A 21,638-nucleotide genomic window follows, 5' to 3' on the forward strand; every position below is an offset into this window, starting at 1 on the left:
TTTATTATGAGCAATTGAATTTGTCCCAAACTTGTAAAATTTAAATTTCTATTTTGAATTTTTTTTCATTAAGTGATATATGACTTGATTTGTATGTGTGATATTGAATTATGGTTTGTATTATTTTGGAATGTATGTGAATATAAACCAAAGTCTTAGGTCTTGGTTTTTCAAATATTTGAAGTCATGTTTGACTAATCAAACCTTAGTTTTGAATTCAAATCAGATGTGTTCAAAATAACCTCTATTCCTACATCAAACAATTGGTACAACTAAGTTACTAACATTGTAGTACGTAGGTATTTAAATTGTTTTTCCCAAATTTTGGAATGTCAAAATATCATTTTGAATTCACTAGGGTTCAAATTCAACCCCTTTGCTTAAAGAAAACAAAAGTTTGAAATTTGCCTCATTTTGGAGATGCATGCTATGGAAATGCACAAATTTTATTTCTACCCTATGGAGGTCCTATTTTTGAGGGTGTTACACACGATTCCACAAATATAAGAGTTTGTGGCGTCACTGATGTACGCCCCTAATGTCGGCCTTAAGAGCATCTCCAGCAGACGCGCTATATCGCGGCGCGCTAAAACCAAGAATCCGCGCGCGGTAAACAGATATCGCGCGCTGTGACGTTTTTTCCTCCGCCGGACGCGCCATTTTGCAGCGCGCGTTGGCGCGGTAAAATAGCACCTCCGCCGGACGCGCCATTTTGCAGCGCGCGGACGCGGCGCAAACAGCAAACACACACAAATATGCATCCAAGAAGATCAAACAATATATAAAAATTCATAAATATATTGTACCATCCAAATACAATACATTGTTCACAACAATACTTCACACCAAATACAACACATACAACAATACAACATGGTTTTGAGACAATACAACACATAATTTTCAAACAAATACAACAAATATGGAACTATTGTTGTCCATTCCAATTCCACCATTCTTCCATGAGATCTTTTGAAGATCATCATGTGTGTCGTTGCACCGAATGGCATGGTATGAGGCAATGAATTGGGCAATCCTATGTGCGGACCTCGTCACTTGCACGGGAACCCCCATCAAGTCGTAGTGGGTATGATCCACATCTTTTCCGCGATCATCCTCTATAATCATGTTGTGCATGATTACACACGCGGTCATGATATACCAAAGGCATTCTTGATCCCAAAATCTAGCCGGTCCTCTAACTATGGCAAATTGGGCTTGCAAAATCCCAAATGCTCTCTCTACATCTTTCCTAGCCGCCGCTTGTGCATTGTGGAATTGAGTTTGCTTTTTACCTCTTGGTTGAATAATTGGCTTCACAAATGTTTGCCACCTTGGGTATATGCCGTCGGCGAGGAAGTAGCCATAGTTGTACTTGCGGCCATTTGCTTCAAACTCCACCAATGGACCTTCCCGCATTGCAAGTCTTGTCATTAGTGGTGACCGTTGAAGAACATTGATGTCATTGCAAGATCCGGGCATTCCAAAGAAAGCATGCCATATCCAAGTCTCTTGGTCGGCCACCGCTTCAAGTACTATGGTGGCATCCTTCTTGTAGCCTTTGAATTGTCCATGCCATGCCGCTGGACAATTCTTCCAACTCCAATGCATACAATCAATGGAACCAAGCATACCGGGAAATCCCCGGTTGGCGTTGATCTCCAAAAGCCTTGCCGTGTCTTGAGCATTGGGGGCTCTCAAGTATGTGGAGCCAAAGACATTGACAATTGCAACGACAAAGCGCTTCACACACAAGATAGAAGTGCTCTCTCCCATGGCCAAATGATCATCAATAAGATCTGCCGGTATACCATATGCCAACATACGCAAGGCGGCGGTCACCTTTTGATATGTGCTATGGCCAAGTTCTCCGGCGGCATTCCTCCTTTGCTCAAAGAAGCGATCATATTTGGTGACCTCCGCTGCAATGTGCTTGAACAAGTTGAGACTCATCCGGAAACGCCGCCGAAAATAGCTTTCGGGGAATATCGGATTCTCATTGAAATACGACCGCATCAATTTCTCATGCCCTTCAATCCTTTCTCTCCACAACTTCTGTCTACCAAACACCGATCCACCAAATTTTGGCCTCTTAACGGCGCGGTATGCTAATAGTATCGATATGTTCTCCTCTTCTTCTTGGTCGAACTCGTCATCCGATGAATCATATGAGGAACTCTACAAACATATGTATCATATTAATTCACTATAAACTATTGTAGCTACTTGACGAGTAGAGGCCGGCCGGCGGAGGTTCATACCTTGCGAGCAAATGGGCGAGCACCATGGGCGCGCCAAGTTGCAAGCAAGCTGCTCGAGGACGACGAGGACGACATGTCGACGCTGCGTGGAGGAGAACGCGACGGCGGCGCGAAGGGGGCGGCGGAGAAGGACCGCCGGCTGCAACTCGTCGGCCGACGGCCGCGCGAGCGACACAGCGCGGCGGAGCGTCCGCCGCTGCCGGGGAGGAGGTGCGGGCGACGCGGATCTACGACGCGGCGGCGCGCGAGAGCGGGGCGGCGGCGGAGTCGACCGGCGGCGGCTGGATTTCGCGCCGGCGGTAGGTGGGGAAATGAGGGCGCGGGCGCGGGGAGGAAATTTCCAGCCGTTGGCTTTTTCGCGCTTGGACGAGCGATGCCGCGCGTCGTAGCCAACGCGCCGGATATGCCGCTCCGGATTGTGCAAAAAGCCGCGCGCCCTAAAAAATTTACGCGCGCCGCGCCGTTTACCGCGCCTGCTGGAGCGCCTGATTCTGTCCCGCGCGCGCTATATCGGACGTTTTTATGCCGCGCGGCCTATATAGCGCGTCTGTTGGAGATGCTCTAAGCGGACGCAATACTCGCTCCGCACGCACAGTGTGCTCCACCTACCATGATGGGCTCTGCTCATTAATTACCGGACAACGGAGCCTCTCGGTCCAGTTTCAAACCTCAGGTACGTTTTTTTTCTTTTCTTTTTCTTTCTGTTTAGATTTAAAAAAACTCTTAAATTTTAAAATCTTCAAATTTTAAATAATTCTAGACTCGAAAAAAATTTGGACTAAAAATTTGTTCAGCTAAAAGATGTTGAAATTTAAAAAAGGTTCAAATCTAAAAAAGTTGAAACTTAAAAAATGTTTACATAAAAATTGTTTAGACAAAAAATGTTCAAATTTGAAAAGTGTTCAATTCTAAATAAGTTCAAACTCGAAAAAATTAGATCAAAACAATTTCTAATAAAAAAAATTAAAATTTTAAAAGTGTTCATATTTAAAAATATTCTTGTTCAAAAATGTTCAAATTAAAAGAGTTCAAAATTAAAATAAGTTCAAAATTTGAAAAAGTTCAAAATTAAAAAAATCAGCAAAAATCAACCGAAAAAATCAAACCTGGAGCGAAAAAACCAGCACGGCGAAGAAAATACCCAAAAAAAAAGAAGGAAAAAACCTTGGCCACGCTAACGGGCCAGCCCAGTCGACCCCCACTCTGTACGGAGCGCCAGATAGCGCCCTCTATGAGCGGGGAATAGGATTCACCCACTCACCCTCTTGTAATGACGGTTAGGTAAACCGTGCGTAAATAGCTGGTTTGTGCTCATGTTGGCCCATTAACGGTGCCAAATAAGACTTCGCTAAACAAAATCTACATAAGAGAAGATTTAGCTTTTACCCCCTATGTGCAAGCAACAATAATACATTCACCACCATCGCATTGCTTAGTCACTTCTTTTTTTCAAAACGGGGAGTTCCAGCCTCTGCATTTTATATTACAATCAGCATGGATATGTCCAAATCATTTATGACAAAATCCGACCCCACCACTTAACATCTAGAAACCCGACAATGGGTAAAATAACATGCCGTCAGGGCCTTTTTCCTAAAAACGGAAACAAACGTCCAACCAACTAAAAACCGAGGGCACCCTTGAGTTACCCTATGGAGTAAACATGAGCGCACAACCAGCTTACCAGACCCTTGGCGAGCAACTTTGCCCTCACTTCAGAAGCCGTCATCACAATCGAACTGTTGGTCCATCTTCAGGGCAGAGGTCCGCATAGCCCTTGGCAGTCCTCTTGACGACGCCACCATAGAAGATTTGTCGTGCATAGCACCTGCCAAACATGCATGAGTCAGCGTAGCACCTATTAACCTGGCATGGCTTGACATCTCCTCCTCCGGCCTCTATCCACCAGCGCTGCTCCACAAACGATGCTACCAAGAGAGAAAACAACACCACAGTGTCGCCATCGTCTGGTCTGGAAGACTAGATTAGGGTTTCCCCCGAGAAGCACAAGTAGGTTGAAATTCGTTGCTTAGCAATACCTTCATCAAGGTAATGACGCAAAACGCCACCATCGCTCGCCAATTGGCTCGGTTTTCACCGGAAACAATGTCTTCCCGACTCATAGCTGGGACTACATGACGGATCTTACGATCCAATAACCCAGCCTCAGGCCAACCACCTCCGGCGGAGGAGATGGACACCACCGCCATGACACGGGAAGAAGCCCAGCCAGGGAACTCGCTGGCCACCTTTGATTTCAACCGCGCCACCAAGGCCTTTGGATTTTCCACAATCGGGGTCTGCCCTACCTCCAGCTGCTTCAGCAAAAGTCCACCCAGCAGCGGCCAACTCCATGGCCAGCAGCCAAACGCGACACACCGCGGACCACCAGACCGGGGATGCGGCCCCGGATTCTGCCCTGGATTGTGCGACATCACTCATGGGCCAGCCCCAGCCACCATCTAGGGATTAGCCACCGTCGATCCAGCACCTCCATTTACGTGCACGACGTAGGAGGGCAGACCGCGGCCACCAACAGCCCCAGGCTTTGCCTAGGCACGTGCGCTGGGGGCGGTGGCGGCTGGAGATCCATCTGTGTCGCCTGTGAGGGAGGCGGTGCATTGGCGAAAGCCTATAAATGGGGAGAAATTCACTTCACTAAGATTTTTAATCTTCGTGAGCATAGTCCTCAAGATAAATTGCATGAGTACCAGATCCAGCCTGAACCTCAACTATAAATTGAAACCTAAAGTCTCGTCGTCCATAGGGATTGGATTTGAACTCGAGTGCATTGGTTAGTCCCTAGTTCATGGAAGTGGTGTTTTGGCTCATGGAAGCATATGCTCCTTTTATTTTGAAATTCATCTTTGACAAATTTTAAAATGTTAACAAAATTGTAACAAAAAATTTGCATGCACATCTTTACGTGCTACACTCACATAAAGTCGTTTCATAAAAAAATACACTTGTCATGCGGCGTGTGTTAAAATGATAAAATTCGGTGCTTAAAGTAAAGGCTTTTATAAGAAATTTTCTCTTTCTTACATAGGCAATAAAAATATCGTTTTTTCGCGAAAGTTGATGAACGCACATATACTGTGGAGATGTATATGTAGAATTTTTTGTCAACCTTTTTTAACATTTTGAAATATGTTCTTTTAGTAGAGGGAGCATATACACCCGAGAGCCGAATTGAGTTTCTACTTTCTACTAGTTCAGTACAATCTACAAAGTACAAAATACCACTTCAAACAGATTTAAACCGGAGTAGGATATACAGAGCCACGACCACGTATATAGCATTACACACACATGCAAATACGCAGTAGTATTCATTGGCTAGGTCAAAATATTCGTCGCAGATGCCGGGTGGGATGAGCTCCTGCTATAACCATCCGAATCGCCACGAGCAAACATCTCATCCGAGAAAACTGACCAGGCCACGGTGACTTCCATCTCGCTCGACCCTACATCCTCTTTCTCGTCTCCACATCGCGCCATGACATAAACTTTGAGCTTTCCATCAAGTTCGACGCAAACAACACGTCGTGAAAGCACGATCATCCCATCAGCATCAACACGTCGTGAATGCACGATCATCCCAAATGTCAACTTGAAGGTGCTTAGAGCATCTCCAGTCGCGTCCCCCAGAGCATCCCAAAACCGCGCCGGATTGAGCATTTAGGGACGTGTTTCGTTCGTGCCGCGTTGGGGGACGTCGCTCCCCAGTGCGTCCCCCAAACGCCGCCCCCAAATATTAAAATACTCTTTTTTTGCATTTTTATTTCAATAAAGAGAAGTAATATTCCACAAACTAATACATAATTGGGAACGTGGTTTACACGAAAACACAATTTGGAACATGGTTTTCTACAAAATAATACATAGTTTGAACAATGGTTGACACAAATATAAAATATTGCAAAAAAACTAAATCTAACTAGGCCGTGTATCGAAGATTTCTTGTGTTCGTTGCTAAGAAAGAACACTCGAGGGCACACCTAATCACCCAAACTGGAAAATCCAGCGGGAGATGGTGCCCTTGTTGGTTCTACCGATGACGAACATCTATAAACCTCCGTGCACGTATTCGCTGCGAAGAAACAGCACTCTTCCATCAGTCCTCCTCCTCGTCGGTGCTGTCGCCATGGTAGTCCCGGCGGCAGCGCGTCTCGTCGAAGACCTTGACGCTCATGTCCCTGTCGCCAAAGTAGGAGAACATGAGGATGAAGCCGGCTTCGAGGCTGTGGTGGCGCGCGAACTTCTCCCAGCCAATGTGGAGGTACATCTTGCCGCACGCGTCGTAGATCACGTCGACGATCCACCGGTAGTAGCCGCACGAAGCCTCCCGCAGATGCATCGTGCCCGGGCGGTCGTCGCCGGCGACGTACTCGGCGAGTCCGGCAGCCTCTGGATGCCGCGTGGGTCGCCCTTGAGGACGAGAACGAACTCGAACAGCACGCCCGTCTGCATGTCCATCTCCGACGATGAAGACGATGGCGTGGCAGGCGACGGCGAGCGTGCAGCTCTACCACGGCCACGACCACGAGCTCGGCCTCCGCCTCTCCCAGCCATGTCGTCGACTCTTGTTGAGATGGTGGCGGCTAGGGTTGGGGAAAGAGGCGCTAGGGTTTGTGTGCGAGAGGGACGGTGAGAGGCGGCCCTTTTTATAGGCCGGAGGGAGGCGGGGGAGCGGTGACGCTCATTAACGCCGGCACGCAGAGCTAGGCGCGACGAGACGCGTCGCTGCGCCTCTGCGGGAACTGCACCGTCGCTGCGCGCCAATAACTTCCGTCGCGAGGTAGGCGACGGTTAGGTTAAAATTTATTGTGCCGCTGACGCGTCGGTCCCGCACCGTTTCGCCTCGCTTTTCGTTGTGTCCGGCGTCCCCGGTGCGTCTCCTGTGGGGCGGGGACGGGTTCGGAGCGCCGGACACCGTATCGGGGCGCGCCGGACAAAAAACAGGTTTGGGGAACGCGACTGGACGCGTTTTTTTATCCGACCCGCCTAAATAGCTTTGGGGGACGCAACTGAAGATGCTCTTAGTTTACTAGTGTTAACTTTATGAATGAGCGACTCTCAAAGCCGTCACAACGGTATCGCACGATTAGAAAGCTCAAATCTTTAGTAGGGCCCTTCACTTTCAGTACAACCTCGATGACCATAGAATCGTACACCAAAATACCCCGTGCAGGGCCTGTCAGTTCTAGATAGGGATCCTGCATGCAAGCAACACTTAGTTAATATTCTCCAATAATAATGTATAGTCCAACCCTAGAAAGTTGCATACAGTAGGTCGAGAGGGTGTGTCCACTGATGCATAATCCATTTATGACTTATCAATTGAAACTCTTGCAACCAGAATAAAAAACATCAGGACGGAAACAGAAAAATACTTCATGATGCGTAGTACTAGACTTAAATTTCAAGTAGGATCTTGAAGAAATGTTGAATCTTCAGAACCCTTATGATCCAAGGAACCAGTTTAAACTCATATTATGTAAAGATTAAGTAAAGTGAAGCTGAAGAAGAGGTAAACGTTGAGAACTAAGCAGCAAAATGGAAAATAGGAACAGTACAACCTCATGTATTTAGTGCAAAGCTTACATCACAAAAGATGTACGTGAAGTGCATTTAGACAAATGCTGAGACACAATACTTCCTTCTAGGATAAACTGCTGTGGTACTGCTGATTCAGTTTATAAGGAGACTGATGCTTTAGTGATAGTCACATGGATTGCAGACATTACCGGAGATATGAATGTGGACAGTTGCATTCAGTGTGTCAAGTTTTCGGAGGAAATTGAAACTGTCCAGTGATGTACAAATGCCAGATAGCATTACTTGGAAGGGAACAGAGTCGGGAATCTATTCTGCCAAGGGAACTTACGACTTGCTGTGCCAGGGAAGTATTAATTGGAGTATGTGCAAGCCGATCTGAAGATCTTATGCACCGTTGAAGTGTAATTTTTTGGGTGGCTGGCTCTGAGGTACAGGCTCAGATTTGTTGGGCCATTCTAAGAACAAAATCCACAGAGAGAACACAATGAAATCAAGGGTCTGCCTACCCACATGTAAAGAGCATATAATTCTCAAACAAACAGAAACAAAGCTAGAGAAAAAAATGCATCCACTTTTATACAAGTCCCCAAGAGCTGAAAATGTGCACTAAAGGTTCTACATACTCAAATGAAAACCAGCACACTGATGTATACGAGACATGAACACAAAACAGTTGAGACACCAAAGTGACTCAATTACATAACTTTTTGAAAAACTGAAGTAAATTGGAAAACTAAGGTTGATGGCCATGCATCCCATGACAATTCGGCCTCCAGGTTGGTTGCTTATACGCAGTAACCTCTTACATCATGGAAATATCCCACGAAAAGAAATTTTCTTCAGGTACAGTGAACATGTGTACTTATTCATATAGGACTTAATTCATCTATTATTTGTTATGTTTTCCATGACCTTTGGGCAACAGGTACTACTATGAAAATATGGATTAATACTTGGATATATAGTTATAGTAACTAGCACAGTGGCCCTCTTAATTGAGAGGGCACCATCCTTACTCGTAAATTAGCAAGTATATGCTTTAATTATCTATAGTCATGTATATTAATATTATTAACAGTATGGTATGATATTGTATGGTTTCGTAGCTACGATACTATTAAATAAAATATCACATATGGATGCAACATCTATAATCGTTAATCGTCTTTACTCTGTATTCAATCATTGCAGTGCCATTTCAATAATATCACACTAATGGTCATATGTCTCATTTATATGTGATACTATATCTAGAGATAAAACTAAAGTAGTATTGTTTATTCAATAAAGCCAATAAAGTAGCTTTTAATTTTCAAATGGGTGTATTCTATATTCTTTATTTGATTCAAATCCTATTAATAATTCAGTCAAGTCTTTTCAGTGACGTCTTTTGTTAACAAACATGTTATGCGTGTTATTTTGTGTGCACGCACATGTGTAAGTGCATATAGTAACTATGAAGCGCCAAGTCTTCTCCTCCTTGCACCATTTAACCTCTCTCTTTCATTTGAAAATGATTCTTACAATAGTTATGGACATCAACTCAATTGCAAATCCCATCTAGGCTACCTTCTAATAACAAACCTTAGAATATTGTAGGGACAAATCATGCGTGTTTCATCATATCTTGCATGCCAAGAAATCATTATGATTATTTTTATACGGTCAAGATGATCTATTTGGTGCAGTATCGTTTAGATATGGCATGATGATTTAACGGTTGCCATGTACTTATAAGATAGTCTACGTAATTAGTGTTCCAATGTTTCGTTTCATTTCTGTGAGAAGTTTAGTGGATGTATATTACTTTCCTATGCATGCATTATGATTTAATATAGGCTAAAATTTAACATGATGCTTATATGGATGTGATACTTATTTAGGAGGCCCTAGGTATAAGTCAGCTATAAAGATGTCCCATTAGATCGGTCGAAGGATGCTTTCTAGTTTTGCGAGATTTTCTAATATATATTTATATTTATATTTCCATCCATATTTTTAATTATTTGTAAAGTTATTACTAGTAAGCAAATTAATGCTGACAATTCTTGAATTTTTTTAACATCAAAATTGGTAAAGAAATGAATTATACATTACTGCTATTAGTTTCAAAGTTTTTGATATTTAGATGTGCCGACTTCAGTGGAAATTTATAATTTATTTTTCTCTAAATTGTGTATATCTTTTTATATTTTATAGTGTAATTATAAATATTTGAATGTAAATTTATAGTTTGTTTTTTGTGAAATTGTTATTTATTTCATAATTTCCAGTTAAATTTGCAATTCTTTTTATTTGGGTAATTTTTTATGGAGTCGGTCATGCACGCTTATACAACAGTTACAGCTTGACGTACTCGCGTACATTGTGCTATTTTTAATCCCTACCATGTACTACTTCGAGAAGGTAGTGACTTTTCTATTTATTGAAAGGTTAATCAATGGTTTAAGTTCTTATATTTTTGCTACATACCCTTCATAGCTAGTTAAATTTTAATAGAACGCTTTTACATGCCCCATTTTTAAGTAGAGTTTAACACGGGCTTTATTATGATTCACTCAACGGTGTATTACAACGTTCTCTTGCAATAAATATCCTGTAAACCCTTTTTTGAAAATTTGTGTATATATTATCATATTTTGCAAAGTAATTAGAAATATTTGAATGAAAAGTTATAGTTTGTTTTTTTAGAGCTTATGTATTTGTTTCCATATTTTTAATGAATTAGCAAACCCTAGTGTATTGCCTTTAGAACTACCTCTCTCCATAAAAGATTGTCACAAACTTGTCTAAATTAAGATATATCTAGGTACTATTAAGTGTGTAGATACTTCGAATTTAGACAAATCTTTAACAATCTTTCAAAACGGAGGAACTAAATAATATAATAGGCTACTCATACATATATCGACGAACGGGCTCATGTACATATATAGGCTACGCATGTAATCTTTTCACGGGGCAGCTACACATGTATTAACCATACAGATGAGAGTAATCCAAATGTACGTACATTTATGGGAGGCCAAAAAAGACACCATAACATGCACCGAGGAGTCCATCCCTAGTACTTGATTCATTGGTGCATACATACTTCCCTATTTTTTAAGCAATCCGGCCGTGTCTAGATATGTAAGGTTTTGGGGCCATCTGGTTTGTTGGACTCAATGTATTGGCTGCCTTGTACGTGTCAGACGTAATCTTATTTTAAGGCGCATATATTACGTAACATCTTTTAATCTTTTAATCTTAACCGTAAATTTTAGATCTAACTATCTAAATAATTCACATGATGTGGTGTAAACGTGGTGTCTCTATTTTAAACCTTTGTATTGTGCTTTTAGTATATAATAGATACGGTGCCAATGAGGTAAAGAAATGTTTTTTCTTCGCTGTATCTTCAAACTCTATGTCAGCCCATTCCATTTTTTTTTCCGAAAAGGAGGGATAGCCCCAGCTCAACCACTCGGTGTCGGTGGTATCAAGTCAAAGTCAGCTGAAGACCAGACAAAAAATAGCAGTATTGCAGAACTATATACAGAGGCAGAAATAAAAATTGTGAGCAGCAGCAAAAACAAACCTCCTGGTGGATGATTTGACAGTTATTCCTATTACATGGAAGATAATACTCCCTCCTTTCCACCAAAAATGTCTCAACTTTGTAAAAATTTGGATGTATCTTCCTACTAGATAGCGTCTAGATATATTTAAATTTTGACAAAATTGAGACACTTTTGGTGGGATGGAGGGAGTATTACGATTGTGATCCGAAAAGTCCCGGGCGGGGACGATGCCAAACACGTGCAATGGCCATTGTAAATCCCCATCCATTCGAGCAAGTTTGAGTGAAAAGATATTGAGAGTGTGCATGTGAAAATTTTGACATAAAGGACCAACCACTAGTGGAAAACGGGGCATTAGCACCGGTTGATAAAGGGAATTTTTACCGGTTGCCCAACCGGTGACGAACCGGTGCTAAAGGGGCACCACGTGGCGGCTGTCGAACGCCTGGGGGAGAGGCCTTTAGCACCGGGTCGTAACACGAACCGGTGCTAAAGGGTCTGCCGCGGCAGGAAAAACGCCCCAAAACGCCATCGCTGCAGAACCCCGCTACCGGTGCATTTTTTATATCCAATTTTTTTTGAATTATTTTCCACTCCCTCTTTTTTCTACTTTTTCAGAATTTCTAATATTTTAGTTATTTGACAAGTTTAGTCTCTAACTACACTTATCTCTAGTCAAATTACTTACATGTGGTTAAACTTCCCGCTCGGTCACCCATCCTCCCAATACTCCAGGACTATCACGCTTAACTATCGAGTTCATTCCCATCTCGCTTCCAAGTGCTTCGCGCGCATGTTATTGATACTAGTATCATATCAATCCTATTAACATGTTGGTCACGATATCACACGTCTTTATTGTTTGAATTCCACATGATTCTTTTAATAAACAAAAGTAAAGATGTAAAAATAGTCTTGAATAAATAAATAAACAATAAATTTTTAATTATTTTATAATTTAAAATATATTTAAAATTTAATTTTTTTTGCAAAATCTAAAACCTGAAAATTTGTAAGTCTAAAAATTTGCTAACCTTTATGGTTAAGTAATAGTAATCTTTATGCAGGAAGGAATTATTAATTTAAATTAAAAAATAAACAAATATAAAATCCCGAATTTTGGGGGAAAACTAAAATGTTCCTACTTTCATCTTTCCATTTGTAATTTTGAGAATCTAAAAATTGGCTAACCGGGTAAATCCTAGTGAATTTGGATGTAACTTTTCCCACAATCATTTTGATATATTATACGCTTTTTTCCTACGTCGTATGCAAAAGTTAATGCTATTTTACCTTTTTCTAAACTTTTGATGCAAAAACGTCGAAATTCAAATTTGTTAATTTTGCCTAATAGTAGGTTGCGGAACATACATGAATCTCAATAGATTTTATTTTTTTCAATTTTCAATTTTTTTTTTGTATTTTACAGAGCTAAGAGCATCTTTAGCAGAGCCTGTAAAGTGGGCAAAACCGAAAAATAACTGCCAATTTACGTGTTCAGTTTAGAAAATGGCGGAGATCAGTCATCGTGAACGAGCAAAAACCACAAAAAAGTTTTCAGGTCGAGACCGAAGATCCAACTCGGCCGGTATTTTTAGGGGCTGAAAGAGCGAACTGAACACGAACCTCTATTCGTGGCGCTGAAATTTCAGATCAGCCCAACTGCTTCCACCGGTACAGTCACCGAAATCCAACCAATTTCCGGCGAGGTCAGGACGTCGTGGGCAGCGGGGGACGGGGTGAGCTCGTTGGCGGCGTGGGGTAGCGTTGGGTGAGGTCGCTGCGTGTCGTTGCCTAATCGACGGTACCTCTGAGGAGGGATCCTCACGAGGGGGAGAAGAAGTAGGGGCCATAGGGCGGAGTGCACACGGGACGGTGGTACGCGAGTTACCCAGCTTCGGAACACCTGCACGATGACGGGGCCTACTGCTGCTTGTCCGGAATTATCCGGGCGCTTTCGCGTTGTTACAATGAGTTGTGGTTGTGCCTCTAGGGCTCCCGGGATCCGGCTTATAAAGGCGCACGGATCTAGGGTTTACATGGAGAGTCCTAGCCGGAATACAAGTTGCCTAACTACGGTACAATGTCTTGCCGTGTACGTCAAGGATCCGCCTTCCTCCAAGTACGTGCCGGATCCGGATACTTCATGGGCCGTCACGGATCCGGCCTCCTTCGTAGGTCGGTAGAGATCCGGCTTCTCGTTCTGGGCTAGACTTCATCCTTCGGGATCTACGACAACGGGGCCGCCCGATGGGCCACATGCCTCACCACCATCTATGGGCCACCCGGGCTTGCCGGATCTAGGCCATGCCGTTGATATACCCATAAAGTATACCCACAACGATAGCCCCCGAAGTTCTCCGAGATTCATCATTCCTCCGGCTTCATTCAGCTCGGATCCGAAGAGAATCTTGAAGAGCTTCAAAAACTTCTACTTGATTCCGGGTTCATTCACTCGGAATTCCTTCGTCTTCAGATTAGGTATCACAACGGAGATTCCGTTTTCCCGCGCACAACCTCCTTTTTTCCCGCGCTAAATTTTCGCAGATGCCAATCTTTAGCCGGAAATTTCGGGAGCGCATGGTTAAATTACCTCCACGTCATTTTACCGCATTTGACCTAAGACACGTGTCGTTCATCCAACGGTGCGACCGTTCCGTTTCCGCCGTTGGATCCGAATCCCGAATCTCCGCGCGTGGCCTATAAATACCTCCGCGGCTCGGTAAATTTTCATTCTTTCACCTCTCCTCACCACTTCGTCTTCCTCCTCGCGCCGCGCCGCCCAACGGATCTCGACTCCGGCGAACTTTGCCACGGTGAGCTCCGCGCGCCGCCAGTCCAAGCTCCCCTTCGCGCCAAGATTCCTGCGGTTGAACGGGAATTTCTCCCCGCCGCCGATTCGTGGTCTTCGCGGGGCAGTTTTCATCAAGTTTAGCGACCTCGTCTTCACCGGAGCTCCGTCGAGCCACCGCGCCATTAGCGGTAAGTGCGCCGGCCTTTTAGAAGATAGACTTAGTGTAGAAGATAGATTAAGCGATCCGGGTACTCAAACTATTCGTATGGGCGCAGCCGGAAGCATGCCACTTGATTCATCGCACTGTACTGGTAGCTCTCCGAGTAGCCCGGATCCCAATCCGATGAGAACCAATATGCCCGGATCCCATAGCATTCCTACCACCATATGTTTCCGACATCAGGCTAGCTCAACCATTTTCCGCATCTTCCAGCACCGCGCCAAGCCGGATCCCTTCCCTCAAAGAGCTTCAAGAAGAACTCGAGGGACAAGCTAGGATGGCAGCCAAAGTACGGAGACGGAAAACAAGAAGGCATCCAAGGCCCGGATCCGTGAAGGAGAGCGGGGTCAGTGGTGGCCCTGCGCAACTACCGATGTGGAGCTTAGAGAACTCCAGAACGAGGGCATGATCTCCACTCACTGGAGCTTCACTCGTGACTCCGACGTCCCCAAGCCTGAAGCCGGAGAAATCGTTATGACCAAGGCTTGGGTGGAACGCGGACTTTCACTTCCCTGTTCGGAATTTTTCCTCTCCGTCCTCAACACATACGGGCTCCAACCCCACAACATCTTCCCAAATTCATATCTCCTCCTATCCAACTTCGTAACTCTTTGCGAAGGGCACCTTGGGATCCGACCTGATATCAGACTGTGGCAATTCTTCTTCCGGGTGAAGAAAGAAACCAAGGACAAAGCAATGGTGAACTGCGGGAGCATGACGTTTATGCTCCGGCATAGCCGTATGTATCCTCCCCACGACTCGCACGAATCCGTCCGAGTCTGGAACGCCGGATGGTTCTATGAGAAGAACGCTTCAGTTCCGGACGTCCATGAAGGTCTCCCCCAGTTTGTCAACAAGCCTCCGGAAGAACTCGCGAGCTGGAGCTTCGTTCCTTCGCTCGCCCACACCCCAATTCTGGAGAAGGCAGCGGGGAGAATCTCCTGGCTAGTCCACGATGGACCGACCGGGTCCCACGCTCACACTTAGTCTGGTTTTCTCGGAGGATCCAGCCCTCGCGCCACAACGCACGCTTGATGTGCACTTACACCGGGCGGACGATCTCCTCCGGGTTACCCGCCATGATCTTCCGGCCGACTCCACGAAGAGAAGGTTCAAGACTTTGGTGAAGATTTCCAGGCCGGGGCCAACAGGTCCCGGAACTGATCAAGGACATTTATACAAACGACCAGTGTCCTCCGGTAAGCTCTGTTCTTTTCGTTGCTTCAAACTTCACAAGTTTTTTGGATATTAACTTTAACTTCTATGCATGTTCCTCCAGCTCAATACTTTGGCGGAGGAAAACTTCCGCACCATCATTCGTGTCCCCGTCAGTGGCGACGCGGCGGAGGAGGTTCCGGACGACGATGAGGAGGAAGAGGAACAGGCACCCCGCAAGGCGGCCCCTCGACCTACGAAGCGTCCCCGCGCCAACGCTTCCGGCTCAGAAGCCGGAGCTAGCGGCGAGGCCTCCGCCAAGAAGTCAAGAACCGTAAAGCCACCTCCGCTAGACTCGAGGAAAGCGGAACGTGCACGCCTGAAAATGCTGGAAACAGCTGGCAAACGCACGCGCCCCGTCATCCCCGGCACCTTGTAAGTTTCCGAATATGGTGCACCTTTATGTTGGCGAAATTATTTCTCATTCCACCCCTTTCACTTGTTTACAGAAATCCGAGTACCACCGCTACGCGAACCGCCGACCAAGAGCCCATTACTAAGTACATGAAGAAATCTCCCGTGAGTCGGTCCTGCTACTCCAGCTCCGCCAAGTGCCTCTCACCCTACTCCTCAGCCATCTCCCCCTCAAGCTGATCCGTCTCCCCCTCCTGCCGCAAACACTCCACCGGAAATAATTCCGGTTAGCAGCGAGAAGGTGGGTGGAGAAGATCCTAAGGCCAAAGGCCCTGCCCAAGAAGATGCGGAAAAACAAGGCCAAGGAGAGGCTGAAGTCACTTCTTCTGAGAAGGCCGGAGACGGCGCTGGCGACATCGTCGTTTTTCCGAAGAACTTTGGAGATCCGGCTGACATCACTTCCACCCCCAAGGCCTATGCTACCAAGTTTTTCAACAAGCTGTCCGAGGCGGAGAAATGGGAGCTTGAACAAGACCTGCTCAATGCCATGCTGAACAACGCTTGGGGGAAACCTGACGCCGCGACATCGGAGATCCAAGATTTTAAGAAGGATGTCGGCCAATTCTTCGACAAGCTCATCTGCAAGCAAAAGGTACTCCCCAGTAGCCCCCAAGCATGTATGCGGAAACTCAAATAATAGTTAGCGCTTAGATGCTTAGAGAAAAATTACTTCCGGGAAAGTTTTTAAATCGGACCAGTAGCCCCCAAGCATTATGGCGGAAAAGATTCCGGCAATGATGCTTTGAAAGAAACCACCTGCTACGAGCGGAATTTTTACTCCTGCACTTTGTTTATGTTTTACGGAACAGCAGTGCGCTGCATTACGAGCTTCACAAGAACATTGCCCTGCGGCGCCGCGTTACTCGAGTCGGGCGGAAAATATCCGGACTACGAAAGATGATAATGCGGAACTGTCGAAACAACTGGCGGATGCCCAAGGTTGGTTTCCGTCTCATTCGTCATTAGTCATATTCCGACTTTGAACTTGTTTTTAACTTACTTTATTATAGGCGCATCCTCTTCCCTTGCTACAGCCTCATCCGAACTTGAGAACCTGCGCTCCTCGTACCAAGATCTGGAAACGAAACTAAAGGAGGCGGAACTAAAGAGGGAACAAGCCGAGAAGCGAGTGCGGCGGAGAAAAACTCCGAGCACATCAGGGAAAAGGGCGAGCTGATATTGAAGAAAAATGTTGACAGCGAGACCATCAAAAGGCAGCAAAAAGAGCTCAATGGACTCCGGAAGTATATGGAGACCGCGGAACAGCACTGGGATTTGCTCAATGAGAACATCTTGGGTACTTATACTGGAACCTTGCCCAGATATTTGCTCCGACTTTTTACTTTATGCTCAAATTGTATGCTTATATCCTGACTGTTTTATGCAGAGCCGCTTGGGTATCCGGAACAGCGCCGGAATTTGTTCCCGCGGGATGACCTTCTGCAACTTGCAGGCGTCAAGAAAACACAGAAGTTCCGCCCCCGCCGTCGAATCAATGACTTGGTCAATGCGCGGCAAGGGGAACGGATCCTTCGGGCAATGCTTGTTCAAGCCAGAGTAATCGATGCACATTCTTAGTATTTCGGTGTTCTTTTTGGGTACAAGGACGGGATTCGCGACCCAATCGGTGTGGATAACTTCTATTACAAAACCTGCTTCTAGTAACTTTGCTAGTTCCATTCCTATGGCGCGGCGCTTCTTATCTCCAAAGCGTCGCATAGCTTGCTTCACCGGTTTAGCCCCCGGATTTATGTTGAGGTAGTGCTCGGCGAGTTCCCTAGGTACTCCGGACATGTCAGAAGGTTGCCATGCAAAGATATCCATGTTAGCGCGGAGGAACTCGACGAGCGCGCTTTCCTATTTGGGGTCCATGTTGGCTCCGATTGAGACTTGCTTGCTAGGGTCATCTTCCTTGAAGTTGACCTTCTTGGTCTCTATCGCGGCCCCGAAGGAGTTTTTCTGTTCGGAGATCTGCTTCTTGGTGGTTTGCATCTCAGTCGGATCCACCGCGGCCCTGTAGCCTTTCAGCTCTTCTCCGGATATGACAGACTCTGCGAAGGCGGCTTCGCCCAACTCGCACTCGTGAGCTTTTTTGTAGTCTCCGGATATGGTAATCATACCGTTAGGACCCGGAATCTTGAGCTTGTTGTAGATATAGCACGCTCTTGCATGGAACTTGTGGTAGGTGGGCCTGCCGAAGATGACGTGGTAGGAGCTCTTGAAGGGCACAACTTCAAACGTGATCTTTTCTTCGCGGAAATTATGAACATCGCCGAAGGCCACGGGAAGTGTGATGCTGCCGAGGGAATTCGCCTTCTTACCCGGAACCACGCCGTGAAACTCAGTGTTGCTGTGTTTGAGCTGTTCCTTGGTGAGGTTCATCCGTTCCAGAGTCTCCAAGTACATGATGTTCAAGCTGGCTCCGCCATCCATGAGGCACTTGGAGAAGTCATACCCGTCTATGCGGGGACTTACAACCAAGGCGTAGTATTCTTTTGGCACAATGGCGGGATGATCCTCCCTGTCAAATGTGCACTCGAACTTCCGACCACCCGACGTATCGCGGCACGGCCGGAACCGTGGCGTTCGGGATCCGGGTAGCTGATTTTGTAGCGCGGATCGTGGGGGTTCCGAGGAAGGTGTGGTAAGCCCCCACGCTCTTTTTCTCGAAGGGGTTGGATTTACTCGCGGATCCGGCTTTGGGATCCGGCGAGTTATCATCCTCGTCCATCGCCTCGGAGCTGTCCTCCTCCTTGTCCTTGTTCTTGCCCTTGCCTCCTTTGCCGCGTGGGCGGTGCTTCCGGGCTCGCTTGTATCCTCGCCTCCGGGTCGTTCTTTAGGTCGTTGACCCACTTGCGGTTGCGGTTGGTGTGAGTGGACTTCCCCGTAGCCGGATCCAAATGGGCCAGGCGGGGCATGTCTCCGTACTCCTCGTAGGTTTGCGGGGCGCGGGATCCGCCGGCGGTGACCTCGGTGCCATGCTCGCCGACCCTCGCCGGCTCCGCCTCCGCGGCCGCGTCCTCTTCCGCCTCTCCGAACCTCTGCGTTGGAACGCCATGGCGACCATGTCGGATCCGCCACTCTTCCGGTCATCGGGGTTTTTGCGTTTATGGCCGCTCGTTGTTACCGTTATCACGGTTCTTCTTTTGTTGGTGCGGGGGATTGCTGTAGCTGCGATATCACCGCCTGCGTCGTCATCGGCGGCGAGTGTGATCACCGGCAATGGAGATCATCTCGTCCAAAGTCGGTTTGTTGGCGTTAGCCAAACATGTAAGCTTATGCCTCGGCAATCCTCCTCTCTGCAGTCCACCAATGAAGGCGTACATGGCGGTGGTGTGGTCGACGTTTTCGCACTCGTTCTCGCATGCCAACCATCGTGTGAGGAAGTTTCTTGAGGATTCTCCCTTCTTCTGGATACAAGCTTGTAGGTCGCTTGCCGTGGCAGGTCTTTTGTAGGTGCCTCTGAAGTGTTTCTCAAAAGCGGTCTTGAGGTCGAACCAGCAAAAGATGGAGTTTTTCTCGAGGTCGCTGAGCTAGATCCGGGCTGGTCCTACAAGGTACAACTGGAGCATGCGGCAGGCGATATTAGGGGTTCCTCCGGCAAAGGTTACTGCATTATAGTAATCCTCAATCCAGGTATCCGGCCTTTCGGTGCCATCATAATGCTTCAGATTTCCGGGTAGCTTGAGGGAGCTCCTTGGCTTTGGTTCCTCTCGAATCATCCTGCCAAAGCACTTTGGTCCGATGTAGTCGGTTCTCGTATTCGTTGAGGCGTTCCCGCGCGTCGCGCGAGCCGTGATCGGGGACTCGTGAGCGAGAGCGAGATCTCCGCCACCGCCTCCGCCTCCACCTCCGCCGCCACCGCTAGGTGGTGGTGAGGGAGACCTGCGAGGGGGCCGATCCGACCTCTTGCTTCCGCCTCCAGATTCTCCCCGGCCCTCCCGGTGCTGGCTCCGGCTCCCGTGGCTGCCTTCGCCGTGACGCTGGCTGCCCTGGTCGTTCCGGCTCCGGCGGGGCTCCGGGTCGCGCTCCTCATTCCGGCTCCTCCTAGGCTCGGGGTCACGATCGTTGTTCTGATTCCGGCGAGGTTCCGGCGTGCGCTCCCTGTTCCGGTTTCCGGAGGGCAACACGTTGCCGCGGATAACAATTCCACCATGCCCCTGAGGCCTGGTGTTTCCGGCTGGACTACGGCGGCGAGGGGGACGCGGGTAACCATTAGGCGGAGGAGAGGCGTTGCGGTACTTGTCTCGTCCCGAGTACATTGCATCCTTTCCCTTTCTTGGATCCGACGGTGGCGTCTTTGATGGTACGGGGATCGGATTTGGGTGTTCCCCGGCTTTCCTTCTGCGTTCCGAGGATCCGGTTCGCGATTCGTCATCTCGATGGCGATTGTCGTGGGCGTCCTTCTGCGCAGTGGAGACGCAATGCTCCGGGTTAGATTCCAACTTGCGCAAAGTGTCTGCCTTGCTCTGCTGTTTAACCGCTGAAGCGACGAGCGTGCGCAAGTAGTTGATGTCAATCTCCTCGTCACTTTTCTTCAGGATCTCTGCAGCTTTCGTCATATTGTCCTTTGGGGTTGCGAATGGCTGCTGCTCCGTTGGAGTTGCGAAGGTGATCCTGCGGGGAGCTATCAACTCACGCCGGGCCTTTTCTACCTCTCGATCAGCTTCGACGATCTTGTCCTCCCAGTGCTTTCGAAGTTCCTTAACTTTCGCCAATCCTTCGTCCACCTCCTGCTCACGCTGGATGAAGTCTTCCACAAAAACTGCGGCGTGCTTCCTTTCCTCCAGCATGGCGGCTGCAGTGTCCTTGAATTTCTTGGCTGTGGCCAGGAGCTCCACTCTTTTAGCTTCTAAAGCTTCTACGTCTTCGGGAGTGATGGGTTTGTTAAGGATATCCGAGCGATAAACTGCATCCATGCCTGCTTGCGCGACCATCTCTTCAGGCGACAGGAGGCTCTCCGAGGAAGAATCCTTACGGGGCCGCTCCCGCGACATTGGAGATCCGTGATGGGATGGCTGGGGGTCGGATTGGGTGCCCGCCTCTTCGATCCGTTCTCTCCCGGCGCCGCTACGGTTGCAAGTACACCGCTTTGGCCGGACGGAATCGACTTCGGTGCTGTTCACCGTATCCATACTCCTTCACCTTGCGATCGAACTCTTCGGTGTCCATGGACTGGGTGTCTCCGGAGATTGGGCTTAGATTTCCCAAAATCGACTCTTCGGCCGGAGTTTCGCTTTCTCCGACGAGCCTCTTCGCCGATCCGGAGCAGCGTTGTTTTCCGGAGCCTCGACTCTGCTCGGGACCAGCTCCGGCTTCATGAGGGGCGGTTACGGCGGTATGGGCCAAGAAGTGTACGAAGTGACACCTTTGCTTCTCTAACACCCGGGAGACCCGAGCGGATCTGCATTGGTCTTCCACCGTTACTTCTCGCTCAGGGGCGGATTGGGTGGGTTTTGATTTTTTCGGATCTAAGGCGGAATCTTCGCTAGGAAGTTCCCGCGTCTCGGATCGGATCTTCGCGACTGCGTCCTGCTCGGCGGCGGTCGCGTCGGCGCTACTTACCGGTGGGTTTCCGTCGGAATCGACGGTTTCCCCGATGAAGATGT

Source organism: Lolium rigidum, chromosome 1, assembly GCF_022539505.1.
Source record: "Lolium rigidum isolate FL_2022 chromosome 1, APGP_CSIRO_Lrig_0.1, whole genome shotgun sequence".
Taxonomy (NCBI): domain Eukaryota; kingdom Viridiplantae; phylum Streptophyta; class Magnoliopsida; order Poales; family Poaceae; genus Lolium; species Lolium rigidum.